Genomic DNA, 17,833 nt, shown 5'->3' with positions numbered 1-17,833 from the left:
TTTTATTTTATTTTTTCCTTTACTTAAATTCAAAGAGTAAACTCTAGTTACAAGTAATCTATTGATCTGGGCACACTTAAGCCTGAGTCTGTAATACTGATGGTTAGGAATTCTTTAATCCAGTCATTGAAATCTTTCTGCAGCCAAATTGTGCATTCCTTTGATGACTTGTGAGATATCAAAGGAACGTATATATATATATATATATATATATATATATATATATATATATATATATATATATATATATATATATATATATATATATATATATATATATATATATATATATATATACACCCCTTATTAATCTTGTATAACTAAAGGGAAAAAAGGGGGAGGGGGGATGGAGCAGGGGATTTTTCAACGATGCAAGTTTATAATAGAGTAATACCAACATATATTAAAAATTCATATAGTTTTATTCAAATAAGTTAAAAATGATTAATCTTATTAATCTGAAAAAAATCAATTGTATCCCCATTTCACTCACAGCATTCTACCAAACATACAGCAGTATCACTTAATTTCAGTAAATAATCTCTAAAAATAACCTGAGTGCACTTGGAAGTGCAGTCCCTGTAGATCTGAGGGGGACATGCAAGGGAAATAAAAAAGCAGCATTTTTGCTTGCACATGATTGGATGATAAAATTAGTAGAGTTTCCCCTCATTTCAGAACTTTTCCTGAGATCAGCAGCGATCTACAGCAACTGCAATTACAAGTGCATTTGTAGTGCAAAGTGGATTAGCCTTTAGTAAATAACCCCCTGTGTGTTTTTTTTTTTTTTTTACTAGTGGCGAATAGGATGTTCAGGTTGCAAGGGAATTTGTACTTTACAAGGGCATGTTTCCTTAACTTAGTGAATGTGAAGAAGACATGCTGACTTCCATCAAGTGAATAGTGAATGTGAAGAAGTCATGCTGACTTCCATCAAGATATGCTGACTTCCAGCAAAAATACAGTTTTTTTTCTTTATTTCCTATAGGTGACTGGGTAGTCTTTGAAAAATGAATTTTAACCATCACTAAGCTAAAGGAAACTTCCCTTGCAAAGTGCAAATTCCCTTGAAAGTGAACAGGCTATTTGCATTCAGTAAATCAACTCTTGTACAGTATCTCACCAAAATCCTCCATAAAAGCTCTACAAAATCTGACTGCAATAAATTATAACAAATGTTTTTTTAATGGCTCACATATATACGGACAAAATTTCACAGCATTTTTAGAGCTTTAGCAAAACTCAAAAGGCATTTGTGTCAATAATTATAATACAAGTATCTACTGTATGTGTGTAAACTTAAACACATACTAGTGCATCAGCATTGCTTGTTGTCAATGAAAATATCTTATATCACATTTTTGGAGCTCCTGGCTGTGCCAGTTCTGATAAGGCTGATGTATGAGAATGCTAAATAGATGCACAGAAACAACCCATGAAAGGCCCAGAAAAAGTCCACGAGGCATTTCATTGGCATTATCTGTGCCCTTTGCTTTGGCTGACCCAGGTTTTACTCTGCCATCAGAAAAGCTTAAAATATACCCTGAAGGGTCTGGTATGGATATTTAGGGGGAATGCCACGTCATTTTTTTTTTTAATTTGACGCGGGGTTCTCCTTAATATCCATACCAGGCCTGGTAATTGAATTTGGGGGAACCCCACACTTTTTTTTTATCAATGACTTTCAATGACTGTTCTCTGTATTACGGGGAGCTGACAATTCATTATAGCCGCCAGTGATTTTAAATGACTTTTTTCCTGCAGAAATGACACTTTGTGCAGGGACAGTTCTAAGCATGGGAAACATGCGCCCCTTTACAGGCATACTATAGACACCCCTCAGGTATGAAATTGAAAGTCATATTACATGTTATTGTTTCACTTTAAGCATTATTAAAAACACTGCTCCCGAAAAAACTTCAGTTTTTAAAAAAAAAATTTGCATTGATACATGTCCCCTGGGGCAGGACCCGGGTCCCCAAACACTTTTTAGGACAGTAACTTGCATATTAGCCTTTAAAATTAGCACTTTAGATTTCTCCCATAGACTTGTACAGGGTGTTCTGTGGCTTTTCGAATTTGCTGCAAACACCCCAAATTGTTCACTGTTCGCCGAACAGGCAATGTTCGAGTCGAACATGAGTTTGACACAAACTCGAAGTTCATCCCTATTTTTGAGAACAGATCCCTTTTTTTCTGCAGACGAATAAGAGAGACTACGAGAATCAGACCAAGAACCAGAAGACCTTATTGCTGGAATATCCAAAAGAAGACTGATTTTTAAAAGTAGGCATTTTCCAATGTAAAACATATGGTCTGCTAATGATGTGCTTTGTGGGGCACTGACATCAGCAAAGTCTTCAATTAGAACCACTGGCCCTAGATTTTTCCTCACAGATAGTTCTACTTGAAGAGTTTGATGATGTCAGTGTTCTGCAACACAACCAAATTAGTAGACCTTTTGACCTATCATGAGGAACAGATCATGTGGCAGGAAATGGAGCACTTCTTGAAGAATAGTGATGTTTTTAATGCAATGTGCGTTGTCCATCTGATTACTTATTGCTGACTTTTTTTACATTTTTTTTACTAACTCATTTTTTAAATAGGTGCACTTTGCAGTCTATTGAATGGATTTTATATAAGCACAGTCTCAGTGTTTGTATTTTATTAGGAAACCAAATAATAATGTTACTAGTTTGAACTTTGTTAATTTAGCCTAGTTTCCTATAAAAAGAAACTAGGCTGAATTACCAAAGTCAGCATTTCAGAATGAGGATCAAAAAAGTGACAGCTATTTTTAGTACAATGTTTTGAAAACTCCAATCACATAGCTGAAAATAAAGATCCTTATCATTTGTGTTAGAGCTTTTTGAAATTAGAATAATATGTGCAATATTCCTAAAATATGCCCCTGTTAGGTTCTTAGAGAGCAGGTTTGTTGTTTGTGAACATTTCTTCTTGGAACAAAAATTGGTAAATTCATATACAGTGCAACTGGTAGATTATCAGATGGTAGGCATACAGTTGTTACAATAGTGGGGAGTTTTTAAATAAAACTGTTAGATAAATGCTTCAGAAGACTGTTGCTACTCAGAAACAGTGTTTGTAGTAGACATGTTACCTTAGCTATAAGGGCATTTGACCATGAGAATTAACATTTGCCAATAGAGACATTTTGAGCAGCAGGAAAATACTGCACTATGTACAGTTTATGTTTGGCCAAAAGAACTTCCAGGTGCAGTGCGATGCCACAAAAATAGCAGTGGTATTATCATCAGCCTGGTTCATTCATTCGCCATCAAGGCATTCCAGAATAACAGGTGAATGTAAAAAAACATCAAGGATACTATAAAAAAAATGAGGTCTCCAATATCCATAACAGACCCTTATCCAAGCATGCAGCCAGGGTGGCCAGCAAAAGGGGCAGGGGTGATTGTGTTCTCCCTTACCTGAACCTTACCAGACCACATGCCCCCAACATGGGGTGGGGTATCTTGCCAGTGGGGACAGCCTGACAAAGCACCATGTTCCTATGTTGGTGATGTTCATTTGGCTTTTTGGCATCAAAAAGGCTTCTTTAGGATTGCGTTTTTGATATCATGTACAATTTATAAATTAACCACTTGAGATCCGCGCTATAGTAAAATGACGTGTATAGCGCGGATCTCAATTTTCAGGACTACGTCTATTGACGTCGTCCCCTTTAAGAGTTCCCCGCGCGCTCCCGGGAGCGCGCATCGGGGAAAATCTGTGTTGGCCGTGTCCGCTGGACACAGCCAATCACAGATCGCTGTAAACGGCCAATCACAGCGGCCGTTTACAGCGCGATCGCCTCCTCCAATGGGTGATGATCTCAAATGTAAACAAATGAGATCATCACCCATTGCCAAACGTGTCTCCTCACACAGCGATAGCGTGTGAGGAGACCGAATGTGCCTTGTGAGTGTAAAATTGTCAGTAAACAGATAAAAACCCCACCTGTGCCCAGATCTACCCTGCCAGTGCCCTGCCAGTGCCCAGATCTACCCTGCCAGTGCCCAGATCTACCCTGCCAGTGCCCACCTGTGCCCACCTGTGCCCACCTGTGCCCGCCTGTGCCCGCCTGTGCCCACCTGTGCCCACCTGTGCCCACCTGTGCCCACCTGTGCACCGCCAGTGCTCCATCTGTGCACCGCCAGTGCCCGCCAGTGCCCCGCCAGTGCCCGCCAGTGCCCGCCAGTGCCCGCCAGTGCCTGCCAGTGCCCACCAGTGCCAGCCAGTGCCAGCCAGTGCCAATCGGTGCCCATCTGTACCAATCGGTGCCCATCTGTGCCTCAGCAGTGCCCATCTGTGCCGCCTAAGCAGTGCCCATCTGTGCCGCCTCAGCAGTGCCCATCTGTGCCGCCTAAGCAGTGCCCATCTGTGCCGCCTAAGCAGTGCCCATCTGTGCCCATCTGCTGCCTTATCAGTGCACATCCGTGCAATAAATCAGTGCACATCTGTGCCGACCTATCAGTGCCCATCTGCCGACTCAGCAGTGCCCATCTGTGCCGACTCAGCAGTGCCCATCTCTGCCGCCTCAGCAGTGCCCATCTGCCGCCTCAGCAGTGCCCATCTGCCGCCTCAGCAGTGCCCATCTGCCACCTCAGCAGTGCACATCCGTGCAATAAATCAGTGCACATCCGTGCAATAAATCAGTGCACATCTGTGCCGACCCATCAGTGCCCATCTGCCGCCTCAGCAGTGCCCATCTGTGCCGCCTCAGCAGTGCCCATCTGTGCCGCCTCAACAGTGCCCATCTGTGCCGCCTCAGCAGTGCCCATCTGCCGCCAAAGCAGTGCCCATCTGCCGCCTCATCAGTGCACATCCATGCAACAAATCTGCACATCTGTGCAATAAATCAGGGCACATCTGTGCCGACCCATCAGTGTCCATTTGTGCCACCTCAAAAGCGCCCATCTGTGCCACCTCAAAAACGCCCATCTGTGCCACCTCATCAGTGCCCATCAGTGCTACAATGGCTAAACGCGTCTTTTCCGCTGAGGAGGCGTACCAAATTATTTCCGCGGCCGACGAGAGCAACGGGGAGCTCTCCTCTTCCGATTCCTTTTCGGATTCGGATTCTGAAGCCGACGTAACTTATAAGCCAGTCCTCAGCAGTGAAACACTGACTGATGAATCCGAGGAGGAAGATATCCGGCCCATCAAGCGAAGGCGTTCTAGTGAGGCAGTGCCGTCCACCAGCACCGCAGTGCCGTCCACCAGCACCGCAATGCCGTCCACCAGCACCGCAGTGCCCCAGCAAGAAAGGCCAAGTACCAGTGGGGTGTCATCTCAGCCCCAAAGGGTTAGGAGCCATGCTGGCCTTCCCTATGCCCTTCAGAACCCCTTGTGGCTTCCTCCTAATTCAGGAGAGGCCAATGTTCCCCCTTTCACCGCCCAGCCAGGAGTCCAGGTGGACACGGAGAATTTTAGCCCCATCGATTTTTTTAATTTAATTTTTACGGAGGACATGTTGGCGTCAATTGTGGCCCAGTGCAACCTGTATGCACAACAATGTATTTTTCAAAATCCAACCTCCTATTATGCCCGTCCCTACGAATGGAGAGACCTAACGGTGGAGGAGTTCAAGCTTTTTTTAGGCCTCACATTTAATATGGGACTCAACAAAAAAAAAACAATTACGTACCTACTGGTCAACCCACCCCCTCCACCACTCACCGCTCTTCTCCGCGGTAATGCCCAGACACAGATATCAGATGATCCTGAGGTTCTTACATTTCAGTGACAATTCCCAATGCCTTCCACGAAATGATCCAAATTTTGACCGCCTTTACAAAATTCGACCAATACTAAATTATTTTTCAGAAATATTCCCCAAATTGTTTACCCCGGACCAACACATATGTGTGGATGAGTCCCTTATTAAATTTAGTGGCAGGCTTGGGATGAAGCAATTTATGCCCAGCAAAAGGGCCCGCTATGGGGTGAAGGTCTACAAATTATGTGACCGAGCCACAGGGTACACATATTCCTTCAAGGTGTACGAAGGGAAGGACACCCAGCTACAGCCCCCTAATTGTCCGGATTATTTGGGATCCAGCGGAAAAATTGTTTGGGACCTCATATACCCCCTACTGGATAAAGGCTACCACCTCTATGTAGACAACTTCTACACATCTCTGCCCCTGTTCCACAACCTTCACCGGAAGAAGACGCCAGCATGTGGCACTGTAAAAAAGAACCGGAAGGGCTTTCCTCAAAGTCTGGTGAACAAGAAGCTGCGGAAAGGAGAAACCGCAAGTCTAAGAAACAAGGAGGTTCTGGCAGTGAAGTGGAGGGACAGAAGAGATGTGTACATGTTATCTTCTATCCACAACGATACCTTCGTAGAAATCCCCAGAAGGAATGGCCCCGTAAAGAAACCCAAATGTATTTCAGAGTATAATTTGTTCATGGGAGGAGTCGACTTCAACGACCAAATGATGGAACCATATCTGGTCTCAAGACGGACATATCATTGGTACAAAAAAGTAGTAATTTATTTTTTTCAATTGGCCATTTACAATTCATATGTAATTTACAGCAACGCCACCCAAAACCCCAAACGTTTCTTTGGCTACCAGGAGGAAGTTTTCACAGCCCTTTTATTCCCAAACGGCCCACTAGAAAATATCCGATCAGACGTTGTTAGTCGACTCTCCGAGCGCCACTTTCCGGATAAAATTCCCCCCACACCAGCAGGCAAAAGACGCCAAAAAAGATGTAAGGTGTGTACCAAAGCAGGAGTCAGAAAAGACACATCTTATTATTGTGCACAATGTCCTTCCCAACCAGGCCTCTGTATAGGCGACTGTTTTCGGCGTTACCATACTTCAATAAATTTTTAGTGAAGTATGGTAAACATAATCCTCAGTTCCTGCCTTCATACACCTTCACACCCCTTATGCCACTGCCTGCTCTGTAACGGACCCTGGCTTGTTATTTGACCACTCTTATGCCTGCCGATTCTGTACATACCGCTGCCTGATCTGGAACTGACCCTGGACTGTTATTCGACCACGCTTCTGCCTAACGATTCTGTACATACCTCTGCCTCATCTGGAACTGACCCTGGACTGTTATTCGACCATGCTTCTGTCTAACGATTCTGTATATATCTCTGCCTGATCTGGAACTGACCTTGGACTGTTTGACCACGATATTTGCCTGCCTCTTGGACTGATCTTGTATTCTGCAACTGGACTAGTGGGATTCAACACGGGGTCTCACATATGTGAGGGGCTCCAGTATAGTTTTTCTGGAAGAAGAAAACAATTTTCTTTGTTTTCTTATTCCTAGATTAGGGTCTGGAGACTCGGAGGCTTCAAAGAGATTTGGGAGGGAGAAGCCTCTACCCCTATCCCCATTCTGTCCTGAACGAGGCTCTACTTTTGTCTGCTGCCTGTAGGACTTACTGCCATCATGCCGCACTGACCACACCACAAGGACCTGCCTACTACCAGGACCAATATTTTTGGCACTGCTGACATCTCTGCACTAACCCTGGACTGTAATATGGACAGTATCCCTGCCTGCTGCCTGAAAAACTGTGTTCGCTGTTGCTGACCAAGTCCCTGCCTGCTGCCTGGACCAGTGATATCCTCCTGTGGACAACTGCGCTTCTAAAACCACAGGTAATCTTTTCTTTACCCTTTGCTCAGCATAATGTATTTGGGGGTGTAATTCTTGGTATGTGCAGGCTATGTGTCCCTGGAACGCCGACGGTGTTTCTTGCATGTTGCGCCTCTGTATTTGGTCAGGCTGTGTAAAAGTCTCACACATGTGGTATCGTTATACTCAGGAGGAGTAGTAGAACGTATTTTGGGGTGTTATTTTTGCTATGTAAATGCTATGCGTTGGAAATATCTTATAAACGGACAACTTTGTGTAAAAAAAAATGCGTTTTCATTTTTTTCCACATTTTCCGAAAACTTCTGGAAAAAAATGAACCATTGAAAAGACTCATTATGCCTCATAGATTATACGTTGGGGTGTTAGCTTTCCAAAATGGGGTCATTTTCTGGACGTTTCCATTGCCCTGGTGTTCCAGGGCCTTCAAAACTGTAATAGGTGGTTGAGAAATGAAATGTGTAATTTATGCTCCTAGAATGCCTGAAGGTGCTACTTCAAAATTAGGCCTCTGTATGTGGTCAGGCTGTGTAAAAGTCTCACACATTTGGTATCGTTATACTCAGGAGGAGTAGTAGAACGTATTTTGGGGTGTTATTTTTGCTATGTAAATGCTATGCGTTGGAAATATCTTATAAACGGACAACTTTGTGTAAAAAAAAATGCGTTTTCATTTTTTTCCACATTTTCCGAAAACTTCTGGAAAAAAATGAACCATTGAAAAGACTCATTATGCCTCATAGATTATACGTTGGGGTGTTAGCTTTCCAAAATGGGGTCATTTTCTGGACGTTTCCATTGCCCTGGTGTTCCAGGGCCTTCAAAACTGTAATAGGTGGTTGAGAAATGAAATGTGTAATTTATGCTCCTAGAATGCCTGAAGGTGCTACTTCAAAATTAGGCCTCTGTATGTGGTCAGGCTGTGTAAAAGTCTCACACATTTGGTATCGTTATACTCAGGAGGAGTAGTAGAACGTATTTTGGGGTGTTATTTTTGCTATGTAAATGCTATGCGTTGGAAATATCTTATAAACGGACAACTTTGTGTAAAAAAAAATGCGTTTTCATTTTTTTCCACATTTTCCGAAAACTTCTGGAAAAAAATGAACCATTGAAAAGACTCATTATGCCTCATAGATTATACGTTGGGGTGTTAGCTTTCCAAAATGGGGTCATTTTCTGGACGTTTCCATTGCCCTGGTGTTCCAGGGCCTTCAAAACTGTAATAGGTGATTGAGAAATGAAATGTGTAATTTATGCTCTTAGAATGCCTGAAGGTGCTACTTCAAAATTAGGCCTCTGTATGTGGTCAGGCTGTGTAAAAGTCTCACACATGTGGTATCGTTATACTCAGGAGGAGTAGTAGAACGTATTTTGGGGTGTTATTTTTGCTATGTAAATGCTATGCGTTGGAAATATCTTATAAACGGACAACTTTGTGTAAAAAAAAATGCGTTTTCATTTTTTTCCACATTTTCCGAAAACTTCTGGAAAAAAATGAACCATTGAAAAGACTCATTATGCCTCATAGATTATACGTTGGGGTGTTAGCTTTCCAAAATGGGGTCATTTTCTGGACGTTTCCATTGCCCTGGTGTTCCAGGGCCTTCAAAACTGTAATAGGTGATTGAGAAATGAAATGTGTAATTTATGCTCTTAGAATGCCTGAAGGTGCTACTTCAAAATTAGGCCTCTGTATGTGGTCAGGCTGTGTAAAAGTCTCACACATTTGGTATCGTTATACTCAGGAGGAGTAGTAGAACGTATTTTGGGGTGTTATTTTTGCTATGTAAATGCTATGCGTTGGAAATATCTTATAAACGGACAACTTTGTGTAAAAAAAAATGCGTTTTCATTTTTTTCCACATTTTCCGAAAACTTCTGGAAAAAAATGAACCATTGAAAAGACTCATTATGCCTCATAGATTATACGTTGGGGTGTTAGCTTTCCAAAATGGGGTCATTTTCTGGACGTTTCCATTGCCCTGGTGTTCCAGGGCCTTCAAAACTGTAATAGGTGGTTGAGAAATGAAATGTGTAATTTATGCTCCTAGAATGCCTGAAGGTGCTACTTCAAAATTAGGCCTCTGTATGTGGTCAGGCTGTGTAAAAGTCTCACACATGTGGTATCGTTATACTCAGGAGGAGTAGAAGAATGTATTTTGGGGTGTTATTTGTGGTATGCACATTCCGTGTGGGAGAAATAAGCTATTACAATGAAAATTTTGTGAAAAAAAAAAAAAAAAAAAAAAAAATCGTCATTTTGCAAAGAATTATGGGAAAAAATGACAACTTAAAATAACTAACCATGCCTCTTACTAAATACATTGGAATGTCTACTTTCCAAAAAGGGGTCATTTGGGGGGCATTTGTACTTTCCTGGCTTGTTAGGGTCTCAAGAATGGAGATAGGCCTTAGTACATCAGATGTGATCTTTTTTTGCAAATCTTTATGATTTGCACCATAGCTTGTAGACTCTATAAATTTCACACAGATCATATAATATGCAAAAATTTGGGTTATTTTTACCAAAGATGTGTAGTAGTATAAATTGTGGCCAAAATTTATGAAGAAAAATTGCTAATTTGCTAAATTTTGTCACAGAAACGAAGAAAAATTCATTTTTTTTCAAAATTTTCGGTCTTTTTTCATTTATAGCGCAGAAAATAAAAAACCGAGAGGTGATCAAATACCACCAAAAGAAAGCTCTATTGGTATGAAGAAAAGGACAAAAAAATCATTTGGTTACAGTGTTGCATGACTGAGTAATTGTCATTCAAAATGTGAGAGCACTGAAAGCTGAAAATTGGTCTGGGACTGAGGGGGGTTTAAGTGCCCAGTAAGCAAGTGGTTAAAGAGGAGGTCCACCCACCCCTGGAAAAATTAAAAGCCAGCAGCTACACATGCTGTAGCTGCTGACCTTTAATAGGACACTTACCTGTTCTGGAGTCCAGCAATGTGGGCACCGCAGCTGATGTCTCCATCAGCTGTTGGGTACAGCTGCTGCCATTGCAGGTAAGGGAACCTGGCAGTGTAGCATTACGGCTTCACGCAGGGTCCCTACTGCGAATGTGTGAGGTACCCCTGTACTCTCCCACTGGCCCAGATGTAATTTGCTGCAGTCCAAACTCCCATAAGTGGGGACAGAATACCTGTCAAAGACAGGTATCTGCTCCCCCTCCCCCTCGAAAGGTGCCAGATGTGTCACTGGAGGGGGGGGGGGGAGACAAATGAGCAGAAGTTCCACTTTTGGATTGAATTCTGTTTTAATATCCAAACTGTGCTGTCCCTTGGTCATTAAAAGGTCCTATATAAAATACAAACAAAAAAAATCCCCTTACCTGGCACTGTGATGCCACCTGCCTGCAGGGAGGTGCTCCTAGATAGTTATCTACAGCCTATACCATGTCACTTGAAAGTTCCCAGAACAAAACAAGTGTCCAAAATGTCCTTTGATTCAATAGATGAAAAAAATGTAGTGAGACTCAAAAAAATACTCCCATAAAAGACCAAAGTCAAATATACGGTATGTCACTGTCACATTGCTGTTCTGGCTTTACAGTTGGATTGACATATATTGAACTTGGTCTTTTATGAGAATATTATATTTTTGGGAACTACTTCATTTTGCTCACCTATTGAATTGAATAGCATTGTGGAAATATTTTTTGGGTTCAAAGAACTTTCCAGTGACGTGGTATATACGGTTGGCAAATATCTGGTAGCTGGTCAGGTAGCCTCAGAGTGCTGAGTGGCATGAACGTTTCTTGTATGTAGTCCTCAGCTTTTCATAATTTATATGGGAACTCTTTATATTTAAGTGGGATAGCACAGGTTACATATGGACCAGCTGATAGATGATAAATGCAAGATATCATCAACACAATTGCTAATTCATGGATTTTGATGCTGTGAAAAGCCTCAAGTAGGGTGTTGTGATAAAAAGCTGGATCTGAAGTTACACATTGTGATGTAAAACATATGATATGAGGCTTACATGTGCACTTTAATTGTGATTTTATGTATATCCAGGATTTTATCAAGGATGTAAAAATACAATATTATAATATTAAAATTGTATACATGTATTGAGACCACATTACACCAGTACTTGCTGCTGCAAGTGGGTGCATCTAGGCTTCATTGATTTGAGCTTATGTGAGTGCAATGTTTGAAGCTGTTTGAATAGAATAAACTTTTTACAACAATACTGCTGTATTGGATCACTATGTTTCATTATATATGAAGAGTCCATGATATCGGGTGTCATGTCTGGATATTGGTGGATATATAACCCTGTAAGGGTTGATGCTGTTTTGCTGAGCATGAGAGTGCAAGGCATCACCATTCGGTGAGTGTTTAATCAAAGGGGACACTGAGCGCACGCAGTGTGGTGAAATGTTTTGAAGATTTCACATCAGGATATATTCAGCTTTCCTTGTTTGACACAACCCAGTCTCATGTATGGATCATTTTTGCACAAACGTTATTATTAATTGTTTATGTATTAGTGTTGCTCACAATCACCTGTTAATTTACTTATACTATTTAGCGCTACTATGTACTTTAGTTTATCTTGTAAATGCTTTTATATTTATTTTATTTAAAATAGCAGCTGTCACACATTTAGGTTACATTTGGCGCAGTGGTGGTACTTGAAGAGTGGGTGTACAGATCTTTTTGGACCATTTTTTTTTTAAATTCTGTTTATTTTGAACTGAAAGATAACGTTTGTTTACAATACAAAGCCTATTGGGCATACCCAGGCGTAATGCGTACAATGAAGAGAGCAAGTGATCACAAGAAAACAAATAGCCAAATATCTTTGCCTACCACTAAAGCTAGTTACCTGGACCCCCCTTGTTCCTTATCTTAGTCCACGTTAGGCCGGAAACCCGACTTATTCCTCCCACTTAGACCCGCTCTAATAATCAAACCATACTTGATTGTACCATCTGTATTTCTTGACCCCGCCTTCCCTCTGATTCTGGAGCAAGAGCTATCGTTACTGGTCAGGGGCTCTTCATTACCCTCCCATGATGTCATACCCTTGCTTGTGACACTCTGTGTGGTCCGTGTGGAAGTGCAGACTCCTTTTTAGCAAGGCTTGGGGGAGTGAATATTCTTTACTTGTTTCTCATTCTGCATACAAGGCATGCCAAAGTGAAGAATTCAAGAATGAGAGGAAGAAGAAAAGAAAAGAAGAGAATGGAAAGGGGAGGAGAAAACAAAAACAAAACACACCCAATAGGGGTGGGGGAGAAGGGAAGAGGTGGTGGGGAGAACCCCCCCTCCCTCCAGACCCAACCCCAATTCCTCCACTACTGTATCGGGTTATTTCGCCCCTTTACGTTTCCGCCATCAACCGGGCATACTCTTCTGAGTAGAAAAACTTGAGCCAATAGAACCACTTCTTGAGGAACTGATCTCTGAGTCCTCTATTGGAAGCAACCAGATCTTCCATCCTGTATATCTCTGCTGCCTTCCTCAGCCATAGCCCACCCCCGGAGGCTCCCTCCTCTTCCAAAATAAGGAAATGTAACTCTTTGCCGCTGTAACCAGCAGGGGGACAATGGACTGCCTGTAAGACCGGCTCGGCAGGTTGTGATGGTGGATCAGGAAGAACCCGGGGGTCCTGGGCAGACTCTGATCTGAGAACATCTGAGTGATGCGGTGCACCTCCGTTCAGAAAGGGGCAAGCACCCTGCACGCCCCCAAAAGATGTGGAGCAGGGTACCCACCTCCTCCCCACATCTCCAGCACAATTCCGAGCACCGCGGGAACATCCCATGCAATCAGACCGGGGTATAATACCATTGCGACAGGACTTTGAATCCCGCTTCTTGGTGGTTAGCGCTGATGGATGTTTTGGACGTGAAGAGGAGAATTCTTTCCACCTGCCTCTCGGTGAACCTCACTCCCAGGTCCCTTTCCCAGCTGGCTATATACGGAGGTCTGGACCCCTTGGGGGGAGAGATCAACAGTTGCTATGTTAATGAGGTTGTGTGGCGTATTGGCTCCTGTCACGAACATAAAAGCTCAAAAGGCATCAGGGGCCTGAGGAACAGCAAAGGGGAAGGCTGGGATCTGATAAAGTGGGCCAGTTGGACTTTTTGCCAAAATGAGAGTTTGGCCAAAAGAGGATCTTCCATCATACTCTCTCTAGACATCCACTGCCCACCGTTGGTGAAGTGGCGTAGCTGATGTCTATTCACATCTTTCAGGGCCCAAAATCTGGCGTCTGTCATTCCCGGTGGGAAGTCTGGATTACCTACTATGGGCGTTAGTGGCGAGGAGCTGGGGCCACCGAGTGAGCGTGGGACTCTCTCCGGACCAGACGCCACCATCGGGTGTTTCACAACCCGTGCTGACAGGCCCTTCTGGCAGCAAGGCAAGATCTCCAAGTCCATACCAGCCAGGCTCTGCTCTATTTGAACCCATTGTTTTTGAGCCCCATAGCAACACCAGTCGATCACCCTTGTCAGATGGCAGGCCTTTTGGTACATAGCAACATCTGGTAGGGCCATTCCCCCTGATGCCTTAGGTAAGCATAGAATGGACTGGGCTAGTCTCGGGGTTTTCCCAGCCCAGACAAACCCATTCAGTGTTCGGTTCACTGTTTGAAGAAAAGAGGTCAGAATCCTAATCGGGAGAGGCTGCAGATGATACAGCAGCCGGGGCATGATGTTCATTTTGACAATGCTACATCTCCCAAACCATGAGAACAGCCCCATCTGCCACCTCCGCAGGTCCCTTTTGATTTCAGCTAACGGGGGAGGAAAATTGAGGGAGAAAATGTCTTCTACCTTGGCTGGGAGGCGGTCCCGAGGTATTTAATGTGGGAGTTCACCCATTGGAAGGGGAAGTCCACTTGCAGCAGGTCGTGCAGGGAGGGTGGGATCGATTTCTGGAAATTTACCTTGAAAAAGGAGAGCGCACCATACCTCTCCAGTTCCGATATTAAGTTAGGCATCGAGACCAGGGGATTAGAGACACAAAACAGTAAGTCGTCAGCAAAGGCCGCTATTTTAGTAGAGGAGGAGTCGTTTATCCAGATTCCCGATATATTAGGCTTGTCCCTCACTATGCGGAGGAAGGGTTCTAAGGAGAGAATGAATATCAGTGGGAATAATGGGCATCCCTGCCTCGTACCATTGGCTATAGCGAAAGGGGAGGATAACTGGCCATTAACCTTCACTTGTGCCGATGGTTTAGAGTAGATGGCCTGAATCCAGTTCATCATTCGCCTCCCTAAGCCTACATGTCGAAGGGTCTCTAGAAGAAAAGGCCAGTGCACCCTGTCGAAAGCCTTTTCTGCGTCAGTCGACAGTAGCATATGTCGGGGTCCTCTGAGTTTTGGCGGCGTGGATAATATTAATTGCTTTAGTGGTGTTGTCCCTCGCTTCCCGTAGGGGCAAAAAACCAACCTGGTCTGAATGGACAAGCGAGGGAATCCACGGGAACATCCGCATTGCTATAGTGCTATAGCCTTTGTGAAAAATTTTAGGTCCACATTAAGGAGAGACATCGGTCTGTAGTTTTGGTACAGTAAAGGATCCTTTCCCTCCTTGGGAATAACCGAGATGAATGATCACAACGAGTCCACTGGCAGGGACATCCCCTCTCCAGCCACATTGTATGCTGCAAGGAAATACAGTGTCAAAATATCTCCGAACTTTCTGTAGTAGATGAGTGAATACCCATCTGGGCTCGGAGCCCTCCCATTCTGCATTTTAGTGATGGCCAGCCTAATCTCCTCGCTCAACAATGGTTCCTCCAAAGCTGCCAGAGCCTCATCTGGCAGCTGCGGAAGACCCAACCCCGAAGGTATTCCCCAATCGCCCTCCGTTCGCTCGACTTTTCTCTGTTTGAGGCAGCACTCGGCAGGTTGTACAGTGTGGTATAATATTTACAGAACTGCTCTGTGATTTCTTCCATCGTCTGAGCCTTAGCTCCGCCCTCCTTCACAAGCTGTGAAAGCTTGTGCCCGTTGCACTTTCAGGGCCTGTGCTAGCAGCCTACCACACTTATTACTATGTTCGTAAAAAGAACGTCTGCACTTAGCTATAACTGCTTTAGCCTTTTCCATGGCCAAGGAGTTGAGCTGGTTTCTCAGCGTGGTTAGTTCCCACAGTGCCTGAGTGGCTAGAGATTGCTTATGAAGGGCCTCCAACGTTCTAATCCTCCCCAGAAGGTCCATGATTTGTTCGGCTCTTGCCTTCTTGAGGCGGGTGCCAATTTTTATTAGCACCTCTCTGATGGTGCATTTATGAGCCTCCCAAATGACCAGTGGGTCTCTGCCTCTGTCCACATTGGAGGGAAAAAAATTCCTCAGTTCTCTTGCGACCTCCGGTGTCTGGATCAACGAGTCGTTCAGTTTCCACTGCCATTGTTTCGTCACCGGGGACAATATGTCAATGTTCACTGAGACCGGGGCGTTGTCCGAAAAAGTAATGGGCCCTATGGAGGCTGACCTCCTTCTAGAAAGCAGGGATTGGGGCAACATGAGAAGATCGATTCTCGTGTAGGAATTGTGAGGGTGTGAGTAGAATGTGTAATCCCTCTGATCTGAATGCAAGATCCTCCAAACGTCCATCAATTGGAAAGCGTGGAAGTTTTTCTTTAGGAGTTTGATAGTCGCGTACAAAATCTGTGATGTTTGCCTAGAGGAATCTAGAGAAGGATCCATGGTAAAGTTAAGATCACCTCCAAGAATCACCGCCCCTTCGGCAAAGTCGTGAAGTTTTGTCAACGTAGATTCAAGGAATCCTATTTGGCCTGTGTTAGGGAGATACAGGTTCACCAGAGTCACCCGGTTTCCGCCCAACACCCCATTCACAAACAGAGCTCTACCTTCATCGTCGCTCCACTGGTCCAGCAGTGTCCATGGTGTCAAGTTGCAGATCAGTACGCACACCCCTTTGGCTTTGGACTCGGAGGAGCATCTGTAGTAGGCCACTGGGAAGCAGTGGTTATGCAGTTTAGGGATTCTATCGGCTCAAAAATGAGTTTCTTGTAAGCATATGTGGGCTTTGGCATGTCTCAAGGCGGATAGCACCATGGACCGTTTCTCCGGCGTGCTAAGGCCCTTGACATTAAAGGACGTAAGTCTGAGGGTTTCCGTGGAGCTCATGACTGGAGCCTATTCGGAGGGAGGAAGGGGGGGAGGAACCACCAGAAGGGGGGGGGGGGAGGGGAGGGAAGACAAGACAAGCAAATAGAGTGCAAGGGGAGGAGAAGTGGAGGAAAGTGGAAAGAAAAGTTTAGAGAAGACCGAGACTAGGACATTTTCGAAACAAGAGTAGAAAGAAGAGGTTTAAGAAGATAGAAACAGTAGCTGGAATCATACTGGAAATCAGTGGACTCAAATAAACTAAACGCCACTGGCGTTCGTGAGACCCAGTCTCACAGCACCCCCTCGACTCACGAGGCGAGACCAAAGGAGGGTGATCACCTATGTGGGGAAGTGGCTAGACACCACGGTGGCCCAAAGTCCCTCAACCAATCCCAAACTAGTAACATCAGCAACCTGTAAACATCACCATCAATGAATCAACCTCCAGGATGGATAAGCAAAATGAATGTGTAGAAGAAAATTGCATGGGCTTACTGCTGACCTGCCCCTTCCACTGAACCGCCAGACCATATGCCAGTAATCACAATCTCGTGTGGGCCCAAAAGGGTCTCCCTGGTTCTGTATGGCCTGGCCGTTCCATATATTGGGAAGACTGGACAGCCCAGCAATTGTCTATCAATCAAAGAGAGACCTAGAACAAAATAGTAAAACATTAAACAAGAAACAAGCCGCCCCCAAGTGTGACCGCCCAAAAACTGGTTCCTGCTGGCACTCTCTGACCCTCCTAAGCAGCTACCCAGGGTGTCCAGAGCAGAGAACCCTGCGTGTTTGTGTTGCCGCTTACATAACGGGGAGCTAGTTGTCCCCCTACCCTTCTCAGCCCACCAACCTGTGAGCTCCTATCCGAGTGGGCGCTCCCCCTAATCGTGGGAGCTAAGAGACCCCCCCAGACAGGCAGCGACCTTCCCCTTCCCCCCGGAGGGCCCGGGTGTCAACTCATAGCACTTCAACTCCAAGGTTCCCACTCCTCCCCCCCTTGATCCTCCTGTTAGCTAGTTCATAAAAGCTTGAACAATGTTCATGTCCTGAGTAAGGTTCATACAA

General features: G+C 44.2%; 1 protein-coding gene across 50 annotated transcripts in view; it reads right to left on the bottom strand.

Moving 5' to 3' along the window:
- TRDN (triadin) overlaps nt 1-17,833 on the bottom strand; it is a 1,056,665-nt gene that overhangs the window by 900,063 nt on the left and 138,769 nt on the right. The gene's annotated exons all lie outside the window — the stretch shown is intronic.

This window comes from Lithobates pipiens, unplaced genomic scaffold (assembly GCF_037356315.1).
Source record: "Lithobates pipiens isolate NorthernLeopardFrog02 unplaced genomic scaffold, aLitPip1_a1.2 Scaffold_18, whole genome shotgun sequence".
Lineage (NCBI taxonomy): Eukaryota > Metazoa > Chordata > Amphibia > Anura > Ranidae > Lithobates > Lithobates pipiens.
This window is presented reverse-complemented; position numbering and strand designations above follow the sequence as displayed.